Source organism: Poecilia mexicana, unplaced genomic scaffold, assembly GCF_051168715.1.
Source record: "Poecilia mexicana isolate PSO_F unplaced genomic scaffold, ASM5116871v1 scaffold_23, whole genome shotgun sequence".
Taxonomy (NCBI): Eukaryota; Metazoa; Chordata; class Actinopteri; order Cyprinodontiformes; family Poeciliidae; genus Poecilia; species Poecilia mexicana.
In genome coordinates this window covers 13,664,854-13,690,227 of record NW_028263392.1, presented here as the reverse complement: position 1 = coordinate 13,690,227, position 25,374 = coordinate 13,664,854, and the positions used below count along the sequence as shown (strand labels likewise).

The following is a 25,374-nucleotide window of genomic DNA, read 5'->3' as shown; positions in this document are numbered from 1 at the left end:
GATGCAGTTTTCATCAAACCCTCTTAAAATGCTGAAAACAAGGCTCCGACAAATAGCTGGCCCATTTTGCAAATGCACATTACTTTTCTAAGCCATTAAGATGTTCCATGGAAAGTTGTATAATTGGTTGTAGTGGTTTTGCGGCTCTGATTTGTGTTTTACGGCTGTTAATGCATCCAGTTTTACCACACTGCTGTTTACTTGCGAAAAAAGTTTTCTAATCTGACAGATGGGTTGCAAACACTGCTGTTAATATTTTAAATTCAGTCATTGGTCATATAAAACCACTTGTCACATTAAAAAAACAAACTTTCACTATATCCAAAATGATTCAGTTAAATATTTTTAGGAAAATGCAGCGTTACAATGAGAAAATAAAGTTGTGGAACCATCCAGCGTTATCAGCTGGTTACCTGATAGTGGAAGTTACCAAGTGATTTCATTTGATGGGAAGTTTATTTGTAAAATTTATATATGCTTGAGGCTTTGACTTGATCAACAGAAATCCAGAGTTGAAAATATTTATCCCATATTGTGGTTGGACTGCGACCAACAACCAGAACAAAAAACATTCACTTCTGAAAAAGATTCACAGCTCTAAGAAGAACATATCAGCTATGATTTTTAGGTTTATGACAGAAGTAATGATATCCTTTTATGACATTTTTATATTTCTAAACAAACCTCGAAGTAGTTCCAAAATAGTGAAATACATAAAAGATTTAAAAGCATGAAAAATGCCAGACCTGAGGTTGCAAGATCTCCTCCAGCTCCTCAGCATATGAATAACCAGGCGTCTGTAATTTCCCCCGATGACGACAGCAGAACCCAAACCCGGTCATGTGTGTTAATGCTTTCGGCTTTTTCTGCTTTGAGGTGCATGAGGTTGTGTCCAACCTTCAGCAAAATGCTTACAACCTTGGTAATGCGCTTTTCTGTAGAGATTGTACCTTTAAATGAATGAATGATGCACACCAGGTGGTCATGACACAAAAAAAATATGTAAACTGCAAACTTTGCCTTTATTTAATCAGGATAAAATAATTTTATTTTTCTGTTTACTTTTGTTTTACATCACTTCAGATCACTGTATCAAGTGATGACGAGGGGAGTCATATTTACAATCGGAGGGAAACCACATTGCATCTTTTCCTTCCTTGAAGAAGTTTGACTCTCAGTAATGGTTAATTAGAATGTTAATTAGAAAACTCTTTACTGCTGGAGTCGTGCTTAGGTTAAATATAAAGATAAATCTTAAAAAATCTGTTGTAAAAATAAGCATCATTTTAGCTTAACACAATTGGATGCAAAAAGAATATTTTCAGTCCATATTTTTTTCTTTAATATTTTCTGCTCTGTTTTGGACCTCTGTCAGCCGCATTCTCTTTCAGTGGTTACCTTTTCATTGTTGGTGCAAAATTAAGCTTTGTATTCAGCAATGTTTCCATTTCAGGAGGAGCAGACAGAATTACTCTTTCCCCATTTCATTCTCACTGAGCTGCTATTTCATTTCCTGCCTTGTTCATTAAATCAAATCGGCGCCTGTCATTTGATAATAGTGCAGTGACATCAGGCAGAGACAATTTTGTGTTACTCTAACAATTTCATGTGGAAATGGAAAACACTGCTCCTTAATTGATACCTTTTAATTTACTTTCTGGAAAATATTCGTGTGCTTTTAAACATCAGCGTTTTTAATTAAAACCAAATAATATTTTGTATTTTAGGCATCCATTTCTAAGCATTTAAGTACAAGAACCAGAATGTAACGGGATCAATGTTCAAGCACTCAACATGACTCCGTTTGTTGCATATTATTATTAGTATATTTCTCCCACCTTGATACCCTAAACATCACCAAAGAGTTGCTCAAAAACATCCATTTGTCTATTTCAGCTTGCATTTGCAGGGAGGGTAGTTGTTTTCTGTCTTCATCTGTCATGGGACAAGAGATGGGATACACCCTGAACCGCTTACCTGTTGACACAGAACTAAAAACGATGCAGACTCATACCTATGATCAGTACAGAGGAACCTTTTGGCTTTAAACTAATGTTTCCTCTCAGTTTTTAGACTAGAAGGAAACCAGAGTTCCTGGGTAGCCATTTCTGAGAAGTGAAGTCTCCTGGAAGTTTGTAGTTTTTGTGTAAAATGTGACTAATTGTGTAAAAGTACTTTAAGTACCATATTTTCCAGACTACAGAGCGCACTTCACTATAAGCCACTAAGTTTAAAAAAAAACTGGAAACACACGTATATAAGCCACACCAGGCTAAAAGTCGCTGATATCTCTCGGCTTTCCACAAGCAAATAAATCTATTAAGGACGCAGCCTTGAGTCTCCAACACCAAACTATGGATTTGTTCACGCCGAGCTTTACGTACAGCGGCTGTCGATCTGGCAGGACAGATCGACAGCCTTCAACTTAAAAGCTGCATCATATGAACTTCTTCGTGTTGTTTCCATGATGAGGGGGTTTGAGTTTGAAAACATTTCTCCGTCGTTCCTGCTGCTAGCATGTGCTTGTTCTAAATGAAAATCAGTACTTTCTTCTTTGATTTCCAATTTTATCTTCCAATGATTCACTTCCTGCTAAAGAGCCCCCTGGTGGTTGAAGAAAAATCCTGCTTGCACCAGGGGGAAAAAGTAGCGGCTTTTAGTCCGAAAAATACGGTAATCAATACGACAAATGCAGGGAAAGGTGCAGAAAAAAGTTAGAAAATATGATTTGCATTACGACATGTTTTTTTTATTATACTATTTACAAATATACAGTACTAAAAATCCATACTAATAAATGCATAAAGAACCTATGTGCAAGTGAATGCCCTTTATGATCCATTCACGTCATAATGTGTGCTTAAAGCTGCTGCATAGTGTTCAGTAGCCATCAGATAGCAGTTCTTTTCTCTGTGGGTGAAATTTCATGATCCTCACATAGTGAGAGCATAAAGTCCCTCCTGGATAAGCTTAAGAGAAGACAACACATGAGGGAGGAAGGTCTGCTATGTTCAAAATGGCCACAGGGACGCCATTTCCCACAGAGCTCCAATTCCCCTGGCTCTGCAGTGCCAGTCTGTCCTTTGTGAGCCAAAGTGACTGAGACACATTGCGGTCACCATGGGCTGGAGGAGATATGACAAACACAAAAGCCAGACCCTGTTTGCTTCTTCCCACGAGAGAAGAACGTGCAGCTCATTGATACGGCAGGAGCTTAGCTGTCGAAGACTCTACTGGTCTCCTTGAAGGGCTGTCAAGTTTGCCACTTAAGTTTTATATCTTTGGTCATGCAAGGCTTCATGCTCATGACTTGAAATCCATTTTAAACATCTGCTGTCGTTGGAGTGCAGCAAGTGTTACTCTGATTATTGGAAATACCACAAGTAGGAACATTTGAAGTTAATACGGTTAAGCTATTGTAAATTTTTCAGGAAGAAGAGAACATTTTAGACTAGATTAAATTTCCCGCTTCACTTTATGCAGTTCTAATTGGATTTTGAGCCAGAAATAAACATATTATGCGTTTTAAGCAGAAGACATTGTTCTGAATAAGTCATATCTTTCATTTTGGATCATCCTCCTCCATTTTCTAAACATGTTTCAGTGTCACAAAAATGAGTCTGCGTGTATTTTGTGGATTTGTTCTGGCTCAAACACATCCTTCAGTTTTTTTTCTTCACTTTCTTTTCAAGTATAGACAGGAGCAGAGAAGTGTCAGCATGGCTACGTGCTAAAAACTCCTAGTGTGCGTTAAATTGAAAGCTGGTTTTGTTGCGCCTTTAGTTTCTCTTCTACAAGTCGTACTGAGCAATCTAGATCCAAATGGAGCACGCTGAGTCTAACATATGGGTGTTTGTTATTCATGAAACACATGCAGTAGGAGTTGGTGAACACATTAAAAAATTTAATTTTTTGGGAGACATTGACATAAAGAAATGTCTTTAGTTTGAGTAAAATAATACAATTATTTAGCTCATCAAGCCAAAAAAGGAGGAAAGCATTGGCCTGTTGGTGCCTGTTGGTATCAGGAACTAATACACAAACTTATGTAAATGTAGATTTACTCTCCACATAAAGGACAATATTAGCCAAATAAGTTGTAAGCTATCTAAAAAGTCAGGACTTTTTAGCAGGGTGCTCACTTTAGAAACGCTACAATTCAAAACACATTTGACAAGAAATATTTAAGAGGTTTTTGTAATAAAACTCCCCTTATGAATGACTAATAAGCCATTCAGAAACTAGTTAATAGCCCTGAAAACACTTCATAAATCATCAACATATGGAGAGTTACATCTGGTTTACTGTGTTTTTCATCTGCACATGAAAAACAGCAATGTGTCCAAAGAAATGTGGCATTTGTTTTTAATGCTAAACCTAAAGCTTAGAAAATATTGCTATCTTTCTGTTTTACAAAAAATGACAACCAAAATTGAATTACTGCAGAGATTTGTCCTTCTCTTTTTTTCCGTCTTCAAGGAGCTTTGAATTGAACTCAACAGATTGATGGGCCTTTTCCAGGGCAGTTCAGTTGCTTCTCATCGTCGCTGCAGTCCATGCCCGTTTTTGTACTTCAGCTCTGTAATGAGGAGCACAGAGGCTAACCTAATTGGGGTAAACTGTGTATTTAGCAAACTTAATCTGGCAGAGTAATATTTAAACAAACCGTGGGGATGAACTCAGTCGTGCTGATGATGGTTGCTCAGCTAGATGGGTTGTGGTTGAAAATACTCGGAACGATTAGTGAGACGAAGGTGAAGTTGTCATTGACTGGCTGTCAGAATCTGACATGGATTTGCAATTTCAACTGTAATTTCATCCCACAGTCCTTAAAGGATATTCTCTTCTCTTCAGGTAGCACACGGTCCTTTACTGCTTCTTATTGTGCATTGATTTGTTAAAGATGCATAATTGCTTTATTGCTGTGGTCTTTTGCTAAATGGTCCTGCTGGCAGTTTTGGTCCTTGAGTCTGAGACTGTGATTTACACCTTGTGCCTATTAGTTTCTGAGGAATCAATTATTTGCTAATCAAGAAAAAAAAAAATTGTAGAACCCAAAATAATACCGTTGTTTTGTAGGTATCGACATAACAAGAATTAAAAGTTGAATAAAGGTACAAATTAATACATTTTTACTGAGAAAATGTAACCATTTAAATAACAGGACTCATACAAGCTTAAATTCTTAGTTTAAGATGTTAATTATCTAAAATAGTCTGAATTGCACAATGCTTGCTTTTGACTTGGTAATTGGTAGGAATGTTGATTCTGTATATTTAAATAATATTTAGTATAAAATCCAAAGTTACTACATAAAGTGAAATTATTCCTTGTGTAGCTAAACGAACATATTCATTATTACTCAGTTGGATCAGTGATATTCAGAGTTGTTTGGATTTTGACTCGTAATAAAATAACTGGCCAATGTCGGCTTGATCCTAGGACCAAAAGAGATGAGAGTTTGAATTTATTTTTGTAATAAAGTGAGTTAGCTTAGAATTTAAAATGTTATTTTCATAATCTGTTTGTTTTGTTTAGTACAATTAAGCCCTCTGATTGCATTTTCTCATCAATAGTTGCTCTATTCCTCTGACTTTATCCCATTTGTCTTTGTTCAAAGAATGGCAGTAAGTCGTCCAACGCTTTCCTCTCATAGCATTTCAGGTGAAGTGTTGTTTGCTCCACCCTCAGCTCAGCACATTTACAATTTCTGTTTAGTTAGTGTGCAAACTGGTCATGTGCGCTGCGTCAAACTTGGTGTGTTTCTAAGCAACAAAACACCTCCTAAGATTGCTGTTATTTCTGAAAACTACGTCAGGACTTTCACACTTCCAAGAATATGTTCTCTGCTCTGAGGCTGCTTCATTAGACCAACAAGCTGTAAAATAATTCACTCTATACATTTTAGTGAGAAAAAAGACAATAAATTCTTTAAATCCTACTTTGAGCTTAAAATAATTTTGTTGTCATCATAAAATAAACAGAATTTCCATAAATTCAGGGAAATAAACTGTTCAGTTACGGCAAAATGTCTCATTTTGAGAACAAACATGAAATATTGAAAACTAAATTGTAAAACAGAGGTTGCTGATTGCAACAATTATTTATCCTGCTAACATCTGAGCAATAGTGCATATAAATTGCAGAGTGTTTTTACCGTTAAAGCATGAAAACGTCACAGCTGTAATTGCAGCAACAGTGGTCGGCATGAGAATTAATTTATTTCTACTCTTTTTGGCAGAAGTTTAGAAATCACAAGTGTTTTTATTATTATTTTTTGTTTCATTTTAAATGTTATCTTGCTGAGATTCACATATCTATTACTGAAGCATCTTTCAAAGCAACCAATCTCAGTTGCTGCTTTGAACAAGGAAAGTGATTAAAAGAACCGTTTCCCCTCTTAAAGGCAAGCAAGAAGAGCTGGAGTCAATGGACGATTAGGCCTGGAGCAGCTCTGATCATCAGGACCAAGCTGGAGAGGTGCATTAAGACCACTCTCTTTTGTCATTTTAATTTATTAGGCTTCATTTTGAGGCTGAAGATGAAAAGTCTGACTTATTTGCATTTGTGCATTGTCAGAGCAGAAGTAAGCATGTTTTCAGATATACAAATGAGCCTGTTTTGAAGTTGATAGGAAGCAACAAATAAAAAAAGGGCATGGATAATATTCCATTGATAATTATCGACACCCTTCAAATTAATTAAAAGCTCTTCCTCAATTACAAATTTGGGAACCTCACATCTCAACAAATTGAAGAGCACAATCTAAGGACACTAGATAAAAACCAATAAATTAGATCCAGTTTCATGTTTATTTTGATTTGACTCTACTTCTGTTTTCTGAACCATTTCTGTGATTTTTTGATCATATTTTGCATCATTGTCTTGCTGAAAGCCTTCAAGAATTAAACCAGGAAATTTATTGGTTGATCAAACATTTAATTTGGTCAGATCTCTCCTTGGAGAACAGCTGGATGTGCAAAAGGTAAAAAAAGACGTAGAACAGTTGGACATGGAGTAAAAATAATAAACACAACTGGAGCGTTTGATGAAAATCTTAATATCGGTCCCATCTAACCAAATGAATGATTGCTGCAGTCAAGGATACACTTGTTTTATTAATGCTTTCTCTAAACTTTTATAAAGGGAACAAATAATTCTGGAGAATTTTATAATTGAATGTGAACTATCTTACATGTTTTTAAAATGACCTTTGAATTTCACCGTTGTTAAAAACATGGTGTTAACTTGTGACCTTTTTCTTTCTAAAAAAAAAAAGTCTTATGGAAATACAGGTGCTGGTCATAAAATTAGAATATTGTGATAAAGTTCATTATTTTCCATAATGTCATGATAAAAATTAAATTGTCATATATTTTAGATTCATTGCACACCAACTGAAATATTTCAGGTCTTTTATTGTTTTAATTTTGATGATTTTGGCAAACAGCTCATGAAAACCCAAAATCCCTGTCTCAAAAAATTAGAATATTATGAAAAGGTTCTCTGAACGAGCAATAAAAATAATCATCTGAATCAACAAAGTAACTCTAAACACCTGAAAAAGATTCCTGAGGCCTTTAAAAACTCCCAGCCTGGTTCGTTACTCAAAACCGCAATCATGGGTCAGATTGCTGACCTGACTGCTGTCCAGAAGGCCATCACTGACATCCTCAAGCAAGAGGGTGAGAAACAGAAAGAAATTTCTGAACAAATCGGCTGTTTGCAGAGTGTTATATCAAGGCACCTCAGTGGGAAGTCAGTAGGAAGGAAAAAGTGTGGCAGAAAACGCTACACAACGAGAAGAGGTGACCGGACCCTGAGGAAGATTGTGGAGAAGGGCCGATTCCAGACCAAATTAAATTTTCATCTCCACAAAACTTTTCAGCAGATGGAAACATGAAGTGCTCCAAAATCTTCTGATAGCTGCTGCATTGATCCTGCCCTTGATAAAACCCAGTGGACCAACACCAGCAGCTGACATGGCACCCAGACCATCACTGACTGTGGGTACTTGACACTGGACTTCTGGCATTTTGGCATTTCCTTCTCCCCAGTCTTCCTCCAGAGTCTGGCACTTTGATTTCCGAATGACATGCAAAGTTTGCTTTCATCCGAAAAAAGTACTTTGGACCACTGAACAACAGTGGTCCAAAGTGCTGCTTCTCTGTAGCCCAGGTCAGGCGCTTCTGCCGCTGTTTCTGGTTCAAAAGTGGCTTGACCTTTGACCTGGGGAATGCGGCACCTGTAGCCCATTTCCTGCACACGCCTGTGCACAGTGGCTCTGGATGTTTCTACTCCAGACTCAGTCCACTGCTTCCCCCAAGGTCTGGAATCGGCCCTTCTCCACAATCTTCCTCAGGGTCCGGTCACCTCTTCTCGTTGTGCAGCGTTTTCTGCCACACTTTTTCCTTCCTACTGACTTCCCACTGAGGTGCCTTGATATAACACTCTGCAAACAGCCGATTCGTTCAGAAATTTCTTTCTGTTTCTCACCCTCTTGCTTGAGGATGTCAGTGATGGCCTTCTGGACAGCAGTCAGGTCAGCAGTCTGACCCATGATTGCGGTTTTGAGTAACGAACCAGGCTGGGAGTTTTTAAAGGCCTCAGGAATCTTTTTCAGGTGTTTAGAGTTACTTTGTTGATTCAGATGATTATTTTTATTGCTCGTTCAGAGAACCTTTTCATAATATTCTAATTTTTTGAGACAGGGATTTTGGGTTTTCATGAGCTGTTTGCCAAAATCATCAAAATTAAAACAATAAAAGACCTGAAATATTTCAGTTGGTGTGCAATGAATCTAAAATATATGACAATTTAATTTTTATCATGACATTATGGAAAATAATGAACTTTATCACAATATTCTAATTTTATGACCAGCACCTGTAGATTGTTGTCTGGGATCATTTTCTCTGTTGCAAGAAATGACATTTTATTATAGCTTATTGTGTCATATAAGTTTGCTGAGGTTGATTACATGAACCACAAGCCTGTGCAATGCGATAATACCTTTCAATTGCTGACACATGGAAATGGGAGATAGGATATAAATGCTGGGCTTGTTTCTGTTTGTAAAGTTTTCTTGTTTCAGAGGCAGCTAGCATGGGTTCTCTGTTTTTCTTATTTGTCTTGAAAAGCACAAAAACTAAAAGTTTCTTTTAGGAATTAGATACATTTATGGGGGTGGTGCTTTCACCATGATGAATACCCAACACCCATTTGGCCAAGTTTAGTTTTTACTGGCTTATCTCAACATGAAAACAGACCATAACGTTCCTCCACATGCGCATACAAACCCACATTTACATTTCCCTGTGATAAGCCTGAGCAGCCTCACATGACTTACTGGCACAACCCTCTTGTAATCCCCTTCCAATCATGTTTAATGCAGGCTTTTTCAGTAAGGTGACAACAAATCAACTCAAATTCTGATCTCTATTGATTTCCCCTATATCTGTTTTGTGATTTCTTCTCCGACTGTTAAAAGATCCTCAGACATGCATATAAATAACAATAGCATCAGCTAAGCTGGCGCTAAGAGTTTTGCCTCCAGTAGATGGATATAACATTGTGGCAGTGATGGAGCTGGGAATCAGTCATCCTTAGTCAAGATACAAATGGAAGTCTGCCAACCGAGCACACAGCTGCATCACTTTTTCTTTTACTCTGGAAATTACACAGAAGACCAAACACACATCAGCTCTTATCACAAAATCTGTTCTGTCCTATGAACTGTGCATATCGAGATGTTACAATGGAACAAAATAACATGAACTGATTGAACTGATGATGATGTAGTTTCATCCTTGCTTCACTGATATCCTAAAAGCATTAAACAGATGCTGCTAATCCACTGTGTCACTCAGGGTTACACACACACACACACACACACACACACACACACACACACACACACACACACACCCACTAATGGATTCATCATATGCTTGAGATCAGACCTAATACACCAGTGTTAGTAGTCCAGTTTTATAGTAATGTAACCAAAAAGACAAATTATTTTAATGTTTTTTTTTCTACAAAGTTTTTCTCATTTGGATTAATATTTTTAAGAACATTTTCACTGTCACCTTTACTCCCCATCAATAATAAAAATAAAAAACATTATTTTGTTGCATTAGCAAACTCAAAATGAAAAGCAATGCATGCAATTTTTTACCATTAAAAACCTTTCACACAGGTGCTGTGAGAGCAAAATGAAACATGTTCAAATGTATCTTAATTGAACCAAATAGAATGCACTCTGAAATTAGCTTATAGTTTTTTCAATATAAATCTCAATTATATCAGTGACTTTATTTGTTAATTAGAAAATTAATCAATCAAACACAAATTAAGTTGTAGGCTGTTTGGAGTCTGCAGCACCAACACACTGTTAAGCACACAATAAGCCTTGAATCTCGGCTCAGGATGCAGTATTTATGTTTGTAGCTCTTATTGTGAAAGGTTTTAAAGGAAGTTAATTCTCAGTTAAACTACAGATTCAAATCTGACTTGGTGTTATATTAGCAGTTCTTCTGCATATAGACGCACCTTGGTGCAATGCTGAATATTGTCAAATTTTATATTGCTAGGAAACTTTAAGACGTACATCTTAAAATTAACTTATTTTGCATTAACAGTAAGACAGTTTGGATGGAGAAGTCAGACGGCATCCATAAAACAACACTCATATGCATGTGTGCAGACGTAAAAGAAGCATTTTAAAGCTGAAAATACACCAGATTTAGATGAACTTAAAGCAGAAAGCAAAGTTCTATCGTAACACGGTTTAAAGAGAGGAAATTAGATTGATAGTTTCCAAAACCAGGTATATAACATAATCTTCCCAAAACACTTCAAGAAGCTCTCGTTTAAATATAGAGTTTATATATTCCATTTGTTTTGTTTTGCTTTAGTCACTGCTAGTGATATTTGATTCTGCAGGCCTCGAGCTGAGTCACCCGTAAAGTACCTTGACAGAGGGAGTAAACAAGCCTGCCTCTGTTCATCAAGGTAATCTTGTTTACTTGGTGGACAGCATACTACCACAGGCATAAAGGCAGACGATCCAGATACTGTGATCCCTGCTCCCATCTCTTTAAAGTAGATATAACAAGCTTATTATTATTTTCTGTCATTTTGAATGTTGTAGTTTATCGTCTCATTGAACATGGGGGTATTTATGGCCCCATTTAATCAAGTATGATCTTAAAATTGTCTGATGCAATTTATTATTAAATGATCATTTTGTTTATTAAGGGAGAAAAGCTGTCCAAACCAACCTGGCTGCAAATTAAATAATACGTTTTGATTACCTCATGTGTGAGAGCTAAGCTTATTTTCTCCTACCTTCACCTGTTGCTGCTAAACCTGCAGAATCAAGAAATAAATTAAATGCAACACTTCTGACAAGTTGAGGTAGGGTATGTTACAAAATGTCGGACAGTAACACCACATATTCTGATTTAAAGAAATTCAAGAAATTTTTACACTGATAAGTTTTGAAAGTTTTGCTGTCAGTAGTGTTTTGGGACTATAAAACCCTCAAAAGCTTCTGTGCATTAACTGAGTGATTGTACTCAGAAGTAGCTGGCCTCATGACTGATCCAGGAAAACGTAAAACAACCAAGCACAACATTTAAACATCAAACATTGATTCCAAGACATCTGTTAAAATCTTAAGTCTCTTACACTAAAACCTAAACATTTCTGAATGCATTAAAACCTGACATTGCCTTCTAAATATTAAACTTGTGGATAAAGTTCTCCAGGAGCAACAAGTGTCTACATATTGATTTAGAAACTGTCAACATTTGATCCTACAACATTGTGCATGCCTGTATGGTGAACATGATTTAGTAGATTTCCTCTTGCTTGGTGATACTTAGAGAAAAATATATGTGTACTAATTACTTTAGCATTCTGTAGAAACTACCCCCTCACTGTTGTAATTTGTAAATGACTGCCTCCTCATGAGGGGAGATTACCATTCGCAGTCATCTCTGTGATTCATAATTACTCTCACAGTGAGCAGTCATGAAATGCAGGGGGTGAGATTTTCATTTGTGTCAAAACCACGGTACCATATCCACCAGCACCACAGCTGCTGAAGTGGTGCTGGTTTAAATCAGAACTTGATTTAAACCTTTTACTCTGTTGAACAATAGACTGTTGCAGACTAAAAAGTAGGAAGGAATATGAAAATTATTGAGTTGTTGTCACAAAACAGAACTGACAAAAAATATGAAACAATCCTCAGTTTCAAGTTTCAGCTTTCTCCAAGTGCTGCATGCTTTTTAGTTTTCTTATTTGCTCCATTCTTGCATGGCAGTTTTTGTGCCTTATAGGATTTAAAGTTCACCATCAGTCAATATTTTCAACAACTGAGTGCAGTCAGGAGTAAAACCTTATTATGTACAACAGAACAATGCTTTGGGGTGACAGCAAAGGGTGAAAGACAGAATATGGCAACTGGATGGAATTGGGTAGAAATGGAATGGTGCGAAGTGTTTCAAGATCATATAAGTGTCAGACATCTTATTTCACAATCCTGAAAAAATCCAGTCAGGTTTTTTTAAAAGCTGAGTGGCCAGTCAGCAGTATCTTACACCATTTTTGTACAATTTGTTGAGCAAAAACAGCAGAGGAATTGAAGTAATGATGCAGAGAAACATATTGCACATTTACAGTGAAATGGGAAGCTTAAAATATCTTCACTGTTGGACGAGTGGGAGGCAGATGGTGATCATTGTGGAGACCTGTGCACATAGAGATCTGCCTTATGTAGAGCTATAGCAGATATAGCGTTAGAAAGAAAGAGGCAGCAAGCTGAGGCCTTCATTTCTTTTTACTTGCAAATACGCAGCAGCAATAATCTTTGAATGCATCATTACTCTTCTGCCGTTTCAAAATTTCTACTATCCTGATCAGTCAGGCAGTGAGTAGAGGATGAGAGCAAAGAGCTCTGACTTATCTATTTATAGATTGCCTTAATTGGGCGCTTCATATCTAGGTCGCTAAGCACACCTGTGACTAAAGAATGTTTCATATGATGCAAAGAGACATGCAAGAGAGCACTGACACCTCATCATGTTCAACTAAAGAAAGAAAAAGCTCTCAAGTGAATTATAACCAACTATGAGCTGGTTTTCTGTAAGTATCAGCTGTAAATAAATTAAGCCACCTGTATTTTCCCAAAAAACTCAACAAAAGATCCAATCTATATTGGGGAAAATTTGATGGCCAAATGTGAAGCTGCTTGTAGTACTTTGTAGCTGCTTTCTGGGACATTTTTATGCAAATGAAGCACAATGCAAAGCATGCCATTTTGTGTCGTATTTTAACCTTGCAGCATTTCATCATGCACACACACAGCCAGACAAAGATAACCTAAGTAAGTAGGCTATCTGGAGAAGTTTGAGTAGCTTTGGAGCAAAAAATGCTTTTCCTCAGAAAAGAAAGAGACAGAGAACCTACCTCTTTATACCACCATTATAACAATAATGGTGTTTCGCTGTTTGACGCAGTATAACTGTTGTAAACAGATTGAAAAAACAGATAAGTGAGACAAAAGAGTGGACACTTGCTGTTTTACTTAATAGCTAGAAATGCACAGGGACCCAGTGTTTCTGCCAAAGAATTGAAACAGGTTTTTTTTTGTAGAACAGTGTTGTTTCACTAAATTAACTGTATTTATGTTCATAGTTTTTAAAACTTAGCAAATATTGATTTACTTCTTTACAAAAATACGAAGATAAAAGATGAGACAAGAAACATAGTTCACATTTTTAACAAAACAAAGAAATAGTTTAATGATTTCATTTATTTTTATTTATTTTGATGAGACAAAATATTAAAAAAAATAGTTTTCATGAAAACAGAAAAAAGAAAAACAAGAAATTCACCTAAAGAGGGACATGGTCTAAAGCATTTTTGAACATCTACCTTATTGTTGTTCCTCTAGTTTTGTCTTTCTCCCTCCGTATCACTAAGTAAGATACCAAGGCTTTAACTAACGTATAACCTTATGCACAAGTCGCAGTATCACCTTGGTGTCAATCAAACCCAGACACTAGATTATCAGAAAGAGCCATGATTCATCTGCATTTTTGTAAAGTCCAGCAGCATTGTGTTTTACACCAATGCTTCTGACATGATGATGTAAGGTTTGCTTGCAGCAGCTCTCAGTTCATTCCATGAAACTGTAGAGCGTTTCTTCTTGAGTTAATTTGAAGGCCACATAATGTTTGGACTCAGAAAAGTAAAGTGGTGAATTCTGTGCCCTTATTCTCCGTAACATCCACTGACCATGCTCTGACTTCATGTGGCCGACCACATCATGGCTGATTTGGTGTCGTTTCCATACCACCAACAGTTGACTGTGGGATATTTTATAGCGGAGATGTTTCAAGGTGGCATCCTATTCGAACTCCAGAGAGAAACCTGCTAGTTTTTTTTTTTTTTTTACTACTCTGTAACTGTGGAAATTCAATGGCTAATTGAAGATTTCTGGCAACATAGTGTGTACATAAAAAACACACAGTCATCCAGGTTGCATATGAAATTAGGTACATGTGTTGCATGCTTTTGTGGGACTTCATCACTGAAGCTCTGCTTTTTGCCTCATCTCCTTTCAAAAACGAGAGAAAAAACTCATTTTTTTCTTTGATTGGCAGGTTAAACTCTTCAAGGTCAATTCGCTTTCTTCCTCTGCCTCTCACTGTATAGATAACTGCGGTAATATCTCCTGTTGCGTGTCTCCTTCCCCCTCTTGACTGATTCTCAGTTTACACTCAGATCAAAAGATTGTGTCCTTGCCTTGTCGTCTGGTTCCTAAATGAGCGGCTGCATAATTTGTTGAGCATTATCCCTGTATGTTTATCAAGAGGCAAAGAGAAGTGTTCCTGGTGATGTATGCAGAATCTCTTCATGTGAACTGTTTGTATGTTGGGCTTTGGACTAGATTTATTTTTGCATAAAATGAAAGATGCTTCCTGGGTTGTAAATGTTTCCAGAAATGTCTACTTTAAGTGTGAATGATGAAAATGGAAACTATTATCCTATTCAGACACCCGCATGGAAAATGATTGTTGGACAAAGAGAAAGAGAAAAATCTCCACACAAAAAGAGAGGAATGAGGGAAAATTGTTACTATGAATCACAGTATTTTGTGGTGAACGCTGATGAGCAGAAGTATTGGAGGAGAAAATGTGAAAACACAGCAGGAAACCAGTGCCGTGTTCTTTGAAGCTTCACAAAGGAACTTGCGCAGATGGCTGCCAAGACCCACAAAGGCAAATACTCGGCTTCAAGCGGCTAATATCACCATGACTTGCACATTGAGTTCTGATCATGTTATTTGTTTAAACATGCGTATTTCGCAGCGCATTTTCGAACCACGATGCATCATTGATTTGTGCACATGATTGTGATGGCACTCGCTGTCACCACAGGCTGCAAACTCGAGATGTGATTTACAAGTGAGGACAGCTGGAAAGGCTGTGAAAGTCTGTGCAGATTTAGCAGCCTGGACGAACCCTACGAACAACGAATACCTGCCACCGACACAAAAAATAGCCTGAGTTTGCTGTGAAGCAAAGCTGCTCTAGAGCTGATAACAAAAAGGAGCGTACATATTAGCGTTTCTTGCTCCTTTTGATGTAAAATGACGGTATCTCGTTAATATGTAGTCGTTTAGGTCTGTTTAATGGTGCTGAGATGGTGAAAAAAGTATAACAGATATTTTGTTTTCTCTTAAAAACTTGATATTTTGCAGGGTAAATAATCTGCCTTAAAATCTTATTTGTAATTTTAAATATTAGTAGTTAATAGAAACCTAAATATTTGTTGCTTAAGTTGTAAAACATTTGAAAAGAACAGTCACAAAACTCAAACAGAAACATTTTGAACACAAATATATAAATGGAAATGCGAAATTCTGCGTTGACTTTTGAAGGTGCTCCTCTGCTTGAACTTATAGAAACACAATTTTTAGACGCAGTGTCTGGAAAATGTATGCAGATCTATAGACAGATTGTTTGTTCATACAATATGTGCCTGGAAAACTGATCCAAGTTTTCTCTGAGGGGAATGGGATCATCTTTTGACTGCAGAATAGATCCGCCTGTGATTGTATGAAGCATTATATCTAAAGAGGAACACTATATGTAGCTCCACTAGGTTCATTTAAAATTATACAGCCTTTGGAGAGAATGTAAAGCAAATGAGTGATATGCTCTAAAAAATACCCTTAGATTCATAAAATACACAATTTTCCCTTCTTTTATACTAAGTATGTAAAGATTTTAACATACTCCTATATTAATATCTCATTATGTACTCCAACCTCAGCTTGAGATGTAGTGCTTTTAAAGTAAATCCATTGACTCCACCCTCCTGTAGTCAAATCTGTCTTCAGCCACCAGTTCTGGTTCAGGAAGGGTTCAGTGCCTATTTACTGGGGTATTGTGAGTGATTCTGGCCTTGTTAAATCCCATTTTGTTTTGTGCAGCGTGGAGGTTGGCCTCCTCCAGGCATGTGAAGGTGGAGGCTGAGGCCGGCACACTAACTGCGTGAGCCAGAGAGCAGTCCAATTTTTCATCCTTATTGCCCGTGACATATCCAAAGTGGCAGAGTGCCGTCCACGGAGATACAAAAGATGGGCGAAAGGGAGGAAAACGTGGAAGTGTGCAGCTCAGATGGATTGAGGGGAGTGGATTTCCATTTCCATCTCTACACCTCTGAGGAGGGCTCCAATTTCCTTGGCTGAGAACAATGCAGCTCACCTGTGTCTATTAGGGGAGATGAAGTTAGTGCTGCTATTCCATAACATACACCTCCTCTGGGCTTGTTGTGTAGGTGTACAGAGCGTTGAGCTCCATTAATTCATGTCATCTATGTCAAAACCATTTGTTATTTTAATTATATGTGATTCAGTTGTTGTTGGACGGCAATTTGCAATTATAAAATCTTTATCTGACATGTTTTGTTATCTTAATTCCAACCTTTCAGACTGTCACATGCAGCCAGAACAGTTATAGTCGCCAAGGGCAGCATCAAGGTCACCTGTGGGGGATGTGCTTTCCTTGAATAGCTGGGACATCACACAGCTGGGAAATTTTCCTCGCAGAGAGATTTCCCCTCTCGTAGCTGAGATTAAGATCTCTTGTTGTAATTATTGCTTTGTGAAGCGGCCCAATTCTGCCAGCATGATGGTATCACACGATCAGGTGCGGCGGAGGGTTTCTGCCACCAGCTGTTCATGTCCTGTGCATGTTTTAGTGGGCAGCAGCGAGCGGCACGGTTATGTGATATCCGCTCGATGATCGACTAGTTCCTGGAAAACTGCCAGCGCCTTCACTTTTTCCTTTGCCCCTCTGTAGCATATGGGAGTGAAGAAGAAAAAATAGAAAATCAACACGAAGCAAAAGAAAAACAAAAGTAATCCCCTTGGTTATTGGGGATTTTTTAGCTCCAGCTGCACAATAAGGGCTGAAACATATGGCTGTCAGCCTCCCCAAACACAGGTGCTTGACAGACAGTCAATTCTGCTTAATGAGCAATTGTTATGTAGCGCATAGCAAAGTGTAGAAATAAGCAGACTGTGACATTAGCACACAAACATGCTGGAAGGTATAACCTGCATGTTTCAGCCTAAAAAGGCATTTCTAGTATTTCAGACTGCAATGTGTTCAAGCTAATTGACCAAATCATGTATTCACATCTAATCATCCTTGTTAGGTTAATGAACTTTAATGAATATTATACTGATACATTTTCTTTTACATATAAAGGATGGATTTGCTAACGTTTTCTGGCTGCAGACCCTGTACACTTTCTTGACTTAAAGTATTTGTTTTAGAAATATGCGGTCACTGCCTGTTCTCTAACTGCCAATAACATAAATTAGTGTTTTCTAAGAATTAAAATAAGAAATACTCTTTTCCATCCATTGCTTAATATCAAAACTTCAATTTGGAAAACAAAGAACTGGTGTTGGGTCATCAGTAGACATAAAAATGTAGGGCCTAAACAGTGAGCCATGGAGGACTCCTTAGTTTAAAATGTAACATTATACGGCAAGACGTGCTTTTCTTTGCATCAACTACCTGTAATATTGAGTAGCTTAAATGACAAATGCACTTTTTTTTCCAGTAATTAATCAAATTAATAAAACTTTTCAGGCAATGCAAAGGAAAATGTCTTCAGAAGTCTCATCTATTTGTTTTTTTTTATCAATCGTTTTAATAAATTCAAGACAAAATGCAGTTATGCACAAAAACCTACGCTTACAATGGACACATTAAAAAAATACACAACTGTCTATATTTCAATTCTTTAGCCACTTTTTTGAATATTATAGTAACCTGAAGAGGGTCAGGGGAAAGTTTTGTATGAATTGGCAGCAGAAACTGGAAATAGAAGTGGAATATAACATTTAATCTCTTGTACCAGTGGACAGGCGACCTTGTTTCTGTTCTAGGAAACTTATTAATGAATTTGTATTTATCTCAGATGAAATTATGATTGGTTTCATAAATCAGATCTGGTGTCTCCTATTCACACTGTTTCATAATCAAATCACTCTTTCACTGTTTGTAGCTTAAACCAAGGCAGGTGTGGCATTTTAAAAGAAATCTTAGTATTATAATGTGATTTGCTGCAAGAAAAACAGAATTGCATCTGCAGTCGTGATCCACAGAGGGATTATACTTTGTTTTTACCAGAAGCCTTTCCCTGAGCGAATAAATTCATTCGCTTTGATTTAGTGGCTTTTCTTGGCAGGGTGACTGGATAATTGGTTATGGTCAACTCTCATAAGGTTTACTAAAACAATGGCAGGTGTTTTGATGAGAACGAGCAGAGATTCATCATAAAGGTTCAAGCAGCAAACTGTGACATTGTGTGAATGGGTCTGATAAAAATGGAAATCTTGTAGTGTGTTTGGGAAAAGCAGATTATTACCTTTCAGACATTCTGCTATTTCCTTTGGGGGAGTCGACGTCTTGTTTTTGCTTCGTGTCTGTATGTTGTTTCCACATGTTTGAGGCAACATTGAAATGTCAGGGTGATGCACACATGCTTGTGCAGCTTATACAGGATAGCGGGTTTGGGATTTTATCTTGTTGTTGCAGCTTATGGATCCACCAAAGCCATAGAGAAATACATTATGTGTGTTAAAATAGCGGCTACAGAGTTCGTATTGTGTTTAGTGAGCACATGATTGCATTTCTGCATGGGATTTGTTATTGGCTATGTTCTATATATGTCAGTTTAGGCAGAAACATGAGAGCTGCTCAGCGGTGGATCGTGACTTTCAATCCTGTGTGGGAAATGCTGCTATTCCCACGCAACCCCCTCCTCTCCTGTCGCTCTTTAACTTTACCTCATTTCTCTCTTAACCTGCTCTCTCAACTATAGCGCATATTAGATTAAAGGTCTTTGGTTGGTTGTAAAGAGAAAATTTTAAAAAGCATTAAAAGTCTTATTGTTTGAGTGGATGCTGAATGAGATGGAGGTCATTGGGTTAGAAGATCATAGAAAGTTAGTAATCAAGCATTATTTTAACACGTTTTTTCTATCATGCTTGTATGAATGCATACGACTTTACTCAGTGGCTCTTTGTATATCAAGTTATACTAAGGTATAAAATGTTTTATTTACTGCTGGTCAGCTGGCTGAAAGAAGACTGCAAAGAATGACACAATCCTGAATGTCCCTTTTGAAGAGCTTTGCTTGAATAACAGCTTAGCAGAAGGCTATTAGAGGTTTTTATATTTATTTTAAGAAAAACTGTGATACTTTATTAGCAATTGTTTGATAAAATGTAGGTTAATGAATGAGATAGTCCACCTTCTAAAGTTGGGGTGAGGACCAAGCATGTAAGTTTGTTCTCTAGTTCTTTTTTATACGTAAAAAAAATCTTAAATGCCAAAAAAGTGAAATAGAAGCATGTGTGTTTTTAGAAATAGAGTAAAAGTGGAAAAAACAAAGTAGGACTAGATAAAAATAAAAGCAACATTGATTCTGATTTTGTTGCCACCTTTTATGTTTCTCAGTCATGGCTCTCTTATATTCTTGTTTTTTGAATCAGAAACTAGAAAGTTTGAGAACCACTGATGCAGTTCAGAGTGAATATGAACCACAATAGCTGAAAATGTAACAGATGTTGATCCAACCGAGTCTGTCAGATTATCAAGTGTGAAAACACCCTTAGTTGAGGGATCAGACATTAGTTTTTACTATTAGGTTTGCTCACAACTCCGTCCATCTTTAAGAGGAAATATTGTGTCTCTTTTCCACATGCAAAGACAAAGGTTTGTTTCAAAGTTTACTCAGAATGTTTAAACTGTAATACAACACATAAAATGATACCCCACCAAACGGATATGATGAATGTGGTTTGGAAAGTTATAAAAATGTTGGGGTCAGTCAGGAGAGAAGCAGAACTTTTTTCTTGTTTTCTGATGATGGTGCAAAACAAATTTAGCATATTCTGGCATTTCCATCTATCTGACCTTGGATGTTCTTTACGGCTGGGCAGTAAAGGGGTTGCTAAGGTAATTCAATTAACAAACCCTCAATGGGCAATGGTAATTACTACTCACTAAATCCACACTAATCTCCCCTCTGAGTCTCCTTTCACACACTCAGCCCCAGGCACTCTAACATGCAACGCTGACTCCTCAACTCTGTCCCAAACAGGATCCATCCAGAAGACGCACAGTTGCTATCTGCACACAAATCTCCAAATCCATCAGGTGTGTGTGCTTTTGTTTCCACCCTGCCTCGTATATTTGTTGTCCAAATCCCGACAGTCATCAGTTCTGGTAAATTCCCCTCACTCTGCTCTCTCTGTGTGTGAATCAATGGGGATCTAAGGTCTTCTTTCCGTAAGGAGGTCATAATTATCACTGCAGACATGACTCGGATGTGACCTGTGAGCAGCAGCTCCTGGTGACTGGAGTTAGAAAAGGAGGAGATTAAGTCTCTCTGAGCATGTTAATTGGACCTTCCACCAAAAACACCTGGATTTATTAAAGTATATCTGAAAGTACTGAAGTACATCATTCATTTAAATTTTGTTTTTGAAGTTCCCACACTGTGTTATGACACCAGGATGGTTTTAAAAGATTCCAAAAACTAGGTATTGAATTTATTCAGATTAAAGGTGAAGTTGCTGATTTTTGTGCTCAGTTGAGGCCAAATTGTCACATAATCACTTTACAAAGTTGTGTTTTAATCAACCATTAATATGACTAAAATGCAGTAGATAATAAAAAAAATCAGATTAATTATGTTTTTCAAGAAGTGTAAAATGTGCAGTTGAACAATGATGCTTAAGCAAAGCAATAGACTCAAAAACAAAGATAAAACAACCTTCTAAGTGACGAATAAACATCACATATTAGACAGGATTTTGCAGTTAAATTGATCCCTCTCCTCTGCTGAATTTATTTCTTCCTTTTGTATCAGTCTTAGGATGCACCCATCCTCTCATATAATCTCAAACATGAAAAAGAGTTCACTTACTGCACTCCAATCGACTTTCCAGTCATCATATTTATATCCAAAACAGTTAATTTGATATGTTAAGTGAAAGATTTGCTTAATGGATGTGGAGTGGAGAAATCTACTGTAACTGTATAATGCTGGCATGTCAATATGACCCAGAATCTCTGAGAATTGTTTTGGACATCTTCTTGAATCTCTTACAACTTAAGGTTGAAACAAAAGGGTGTATATGCTCCTCTTGGTACCATAAAAGATAATTTTGATTATATATTTGCTCATTTCACCAATAAAATCTTTGAATGTCATAAAACCAGAGAAAAACCTTTAAATATAGAAGAACAGTGGTTGCTGGAGGTTCTTAGACAAATTTACAGTGTTTGCAGGCGAAATCTTCTGACAAAGGTTAATAGTATAAACATGACGAGTCTCTAAAATCTCAGCTGCTAAAAAAGATAAAATGGGTGGAAAACAACCCTCCCCTGGGCTTCCTATTCACCACTGCAGGATGAATTTTGAACTTTAGCCAAACATCTGTGAGACGTCCGTGTCATTGGAAAGTATCGCTCACCCCAGCAGGTGTTCTGCGTGCATCGTTGCAGGCTGTTTGTTTGCATGTGTGTGTGTGGGTGGGGAGTTTGTGTACAGTATGAACCACATGCATGCGAGTGAGAGAAGCTGGCTAGTGGTGAAAAGCTGCACCTGCATGCATTGAGAAGAGTTCTCTGAATAGCTCCATATTTGAACAGCCACTTGTCTACAGATAAAGCTGTAAGTGATTCGTGGCAGCTTCCTGCCTGCGGTTGAGAAGGGTGGAGGGGAGAATCAGAAAAAGACGATGAAATGAGAGCATTAGCTGTAATCACGGCTTCTTTTCTCCATTTGAATGTGCATTTCTCTGTTTCCAAGAGAATTAGTTCTGGAAACTCTGGGTGGGTCAAAGCAGTGTTTCTGTGCCATGAATCAAGTGAGAGTAGTGTTGCTTCTTATGACTAAGGGTGCCACAATCACATCTACAATGGCAGTTTTTAAGAGTCTGTCTTGGCATTTGAGCAGATTGCATCCACCCTTCATTTTGTATCATTAGACATCATTTAATGCATCACAGGTAATCTTGTCAAGACATGCTGATCTCTGATTTGGCTGTTCTTTTTGGCTTCCTCTTACGATGGGTACACCATGTGATTTAAGGTGGATTTGTCACCTAAAAACTAATCGAGTCAGAATAGAAAAGTGGAGAAGCAGCCGTACAAGTAATACTTGCTATTGATCAAGTCTGGAAATGGATATTTGACAAATGTTTAATTAAACATTTGTCACTTTTAATGTGAGAAGTTTACCAGTGTGAGAAGAAAACTTAATTTTACACATAATCAGGCACTTTAAACTGTACTTGCTTTCTTTTGAAATATTAAGGAAAATTTGAAATATAATACATTATATTTCATCTTTCAGCCATTTAGCATTTACACTTTTGAAAAGTAGTAATCAGTTAACAACTCAGTTTGTGAAACTGCTTTGAAAAGATTACTGCTGACTCTTGAATGTTTTCTACTATAGGTTGAATAAGACCAGTAATTTGCTGTGTCCAAAGGTGACCTCTGCAATGCTCCTGACATTTGGGAAATTGTCCTTTCGTTCACCTACCTCCTTTTATTCTGCTGCTGTTTTTTCCTTCTAAATGCCATTTCAACCCGCTCAGTCCCGTCCTACTCTGTTAATCTATCCATTTTCATCTTCCTTTCTTCTTCAAAAGAAGTCGACCATTGACGGGTTTCCAACCTTGTTCACATTTCTTGTCCATTTCTTTTGAAACTAAGTGTCTCCCACCACATGGCAAAAACACTCTTGGAAAGTTTTCAGTTTTCATAACAAAAAGAGACGTGGCCCCTGATGCTGTACTTTTGAGGGGTAGAAAATCTTTTCACAAAGGCCACATTGCACTGGTTTAGTTAGTTGTACCAAAATAAAACTATGAAACATAAAGCCATACTTGAAGGGATTAAAATAAATTCAGCATTGAAAACATTTCCTGTTTCTAAGAAATCATTGTGAAGCCTCCTCTACTTTTGAATACTTTATGTAGCAATGCTTCAAGAAGGTTGTAAAAAAAAAAGACTATTCCTGTATTTAAACTGAAAATGTTGCTTATTTTGTTGATAGTTTTTTAACCTTGCATCACTCCTATTTTAACATCATAGCATTGAAATTAAAATTCCTTTTACATTCATTTTAAAGCTCAATTCTGTGTTACTGAATTGCTAAAGCACCATACTTGAACTCAAGCCCTCAGATTCCTAAACCAAAAGTTACTCTTAGTCAGGAGTTACAGTAGCAAAGTGCTGGGATATGAGTTGAACAGACTCAGATATTTTCTTTACATGGTTGCACTCCTTCCTGCTCTCATTAGGGTCTAGCTATAAGACTACTGAGCCACAAATTTGCAGTGGGCGCATCACTCGACTGAGTAATGGAGCTGCCCCAAACATCTACAGAGCACAGCACCTATACCGTACACAGCAGCAGGGAGGCGAGGCTTATTTAAAGAAGAGCAAGCTGTGTGGAGTCCAGGCAGATGCTGGCTGGCAATCATTAACAGAGACGCGCTGTTTGCTTTGCCTCTGTTCCGACTCTGTTGGCCTTTGTCTCTCTGTGTGCGTTTCCAAGGTCAAAATGAGCATGTGGCTCAGTATGCAATAACAACCTGGACACTTCATTTATATTTTATATCATATCAGCCTTAATGCATCTAAAATTAGCAATGATTGATAACAGGATCGTCTGGTACAGTGCTGGTTAAGATATTTCATTGGTAATTTATCAATTAACGGTAAAAAATCTGAGCAGACAAAATTCATACATGAAGCTCCATTATTAATATCTACCACTCCCAATACTTGGCATTGCTTTAACACTTGACCACAGTCCAGTGAAGTCAAAAAGTGGTACACAAAATAAGACGGTATGAAATTTCTCCAGATTAATTTGTAGAAGAAATAAGTCAGAATCTTTGGATTGATAAATGCAATGATAGAGATAATTAGTCAAAAACATTTTATCACCAACATAATCCATACTACCACATTAACTTATTTTCTTTTATTGTTGACAGGTTTCATTTTCAGATCAGTGGGCTGCAGCTCATCCAAAATGCTGCTATTAAACCTAAAGAAACTGAACCATATTACACTGGTGCTAAAGTCACTAAACTGGCTCCCAGTTTGTAAAACGACCAATTCTAAATTCATGCTATAGATCTGGGCTCAAATACTTTACAGAGTTTCTCATTAGGTTTCCATCTTGACCTCTTAGGTCATCAGAGAGCCACTCAGTCAGGACCTGAACTTAGAAAGGTGAACCAGCATTTATTTTTTTTTATGTTCCTATGCTCTGAAACAAACTCTGAAAGTCTGAGATGTGCAGAAAAACTTGGTTCCTTTTCATCAAGACTGAAAGAAATACCTACTTCAGTTTCCCTGTGAATATCAAATGTCATCCCTAAGTTTACCGTTTTTATTTTTATCATATTTACCTGTCTAGTTTGGAAAATCATAAGAATTATGCTTGAACCCTGCTGGTGTCATTGACCTAGCTATGTCAGCTGAAGTGAAAGAACGACGGTTTGTCAGGTTTTCACTGCTGGTCCTCCTTCGACATTTGCCGTCCCCTCTTTGGGAGATCCGAGTGCCACATCCGGTCAGGCTGAGTGTCTGGAGGATGCTAGGCAGCTCCTCGAGGCAGAGCATTAGCATACACTTACTCTGGGAATGCCCTTGACTAGCTGTCTGTAGAATGGGACGTGAGCAGCATCAGACACACCAGCGACTCCCTGGGAGAGACAGAAATAAATAGAACGAGGTA

At 37.4% G+C, this 25,374-nt stretch overlaps 1 protein-coding gene across 2 annotated transcripts in view; it reads left to right on the top strand.

Annotated features, from left to right (window-relative positions):
• syt1a (synaptotagmin Ia) overlaps nt 1-25,374 on the top strand; it is a 151,412-nt gene that overhangs the window by 49,032 nt on the left and 77,006 nt on the right. The gene's annotated exons all lie outside the window — the stretch shown is intronic.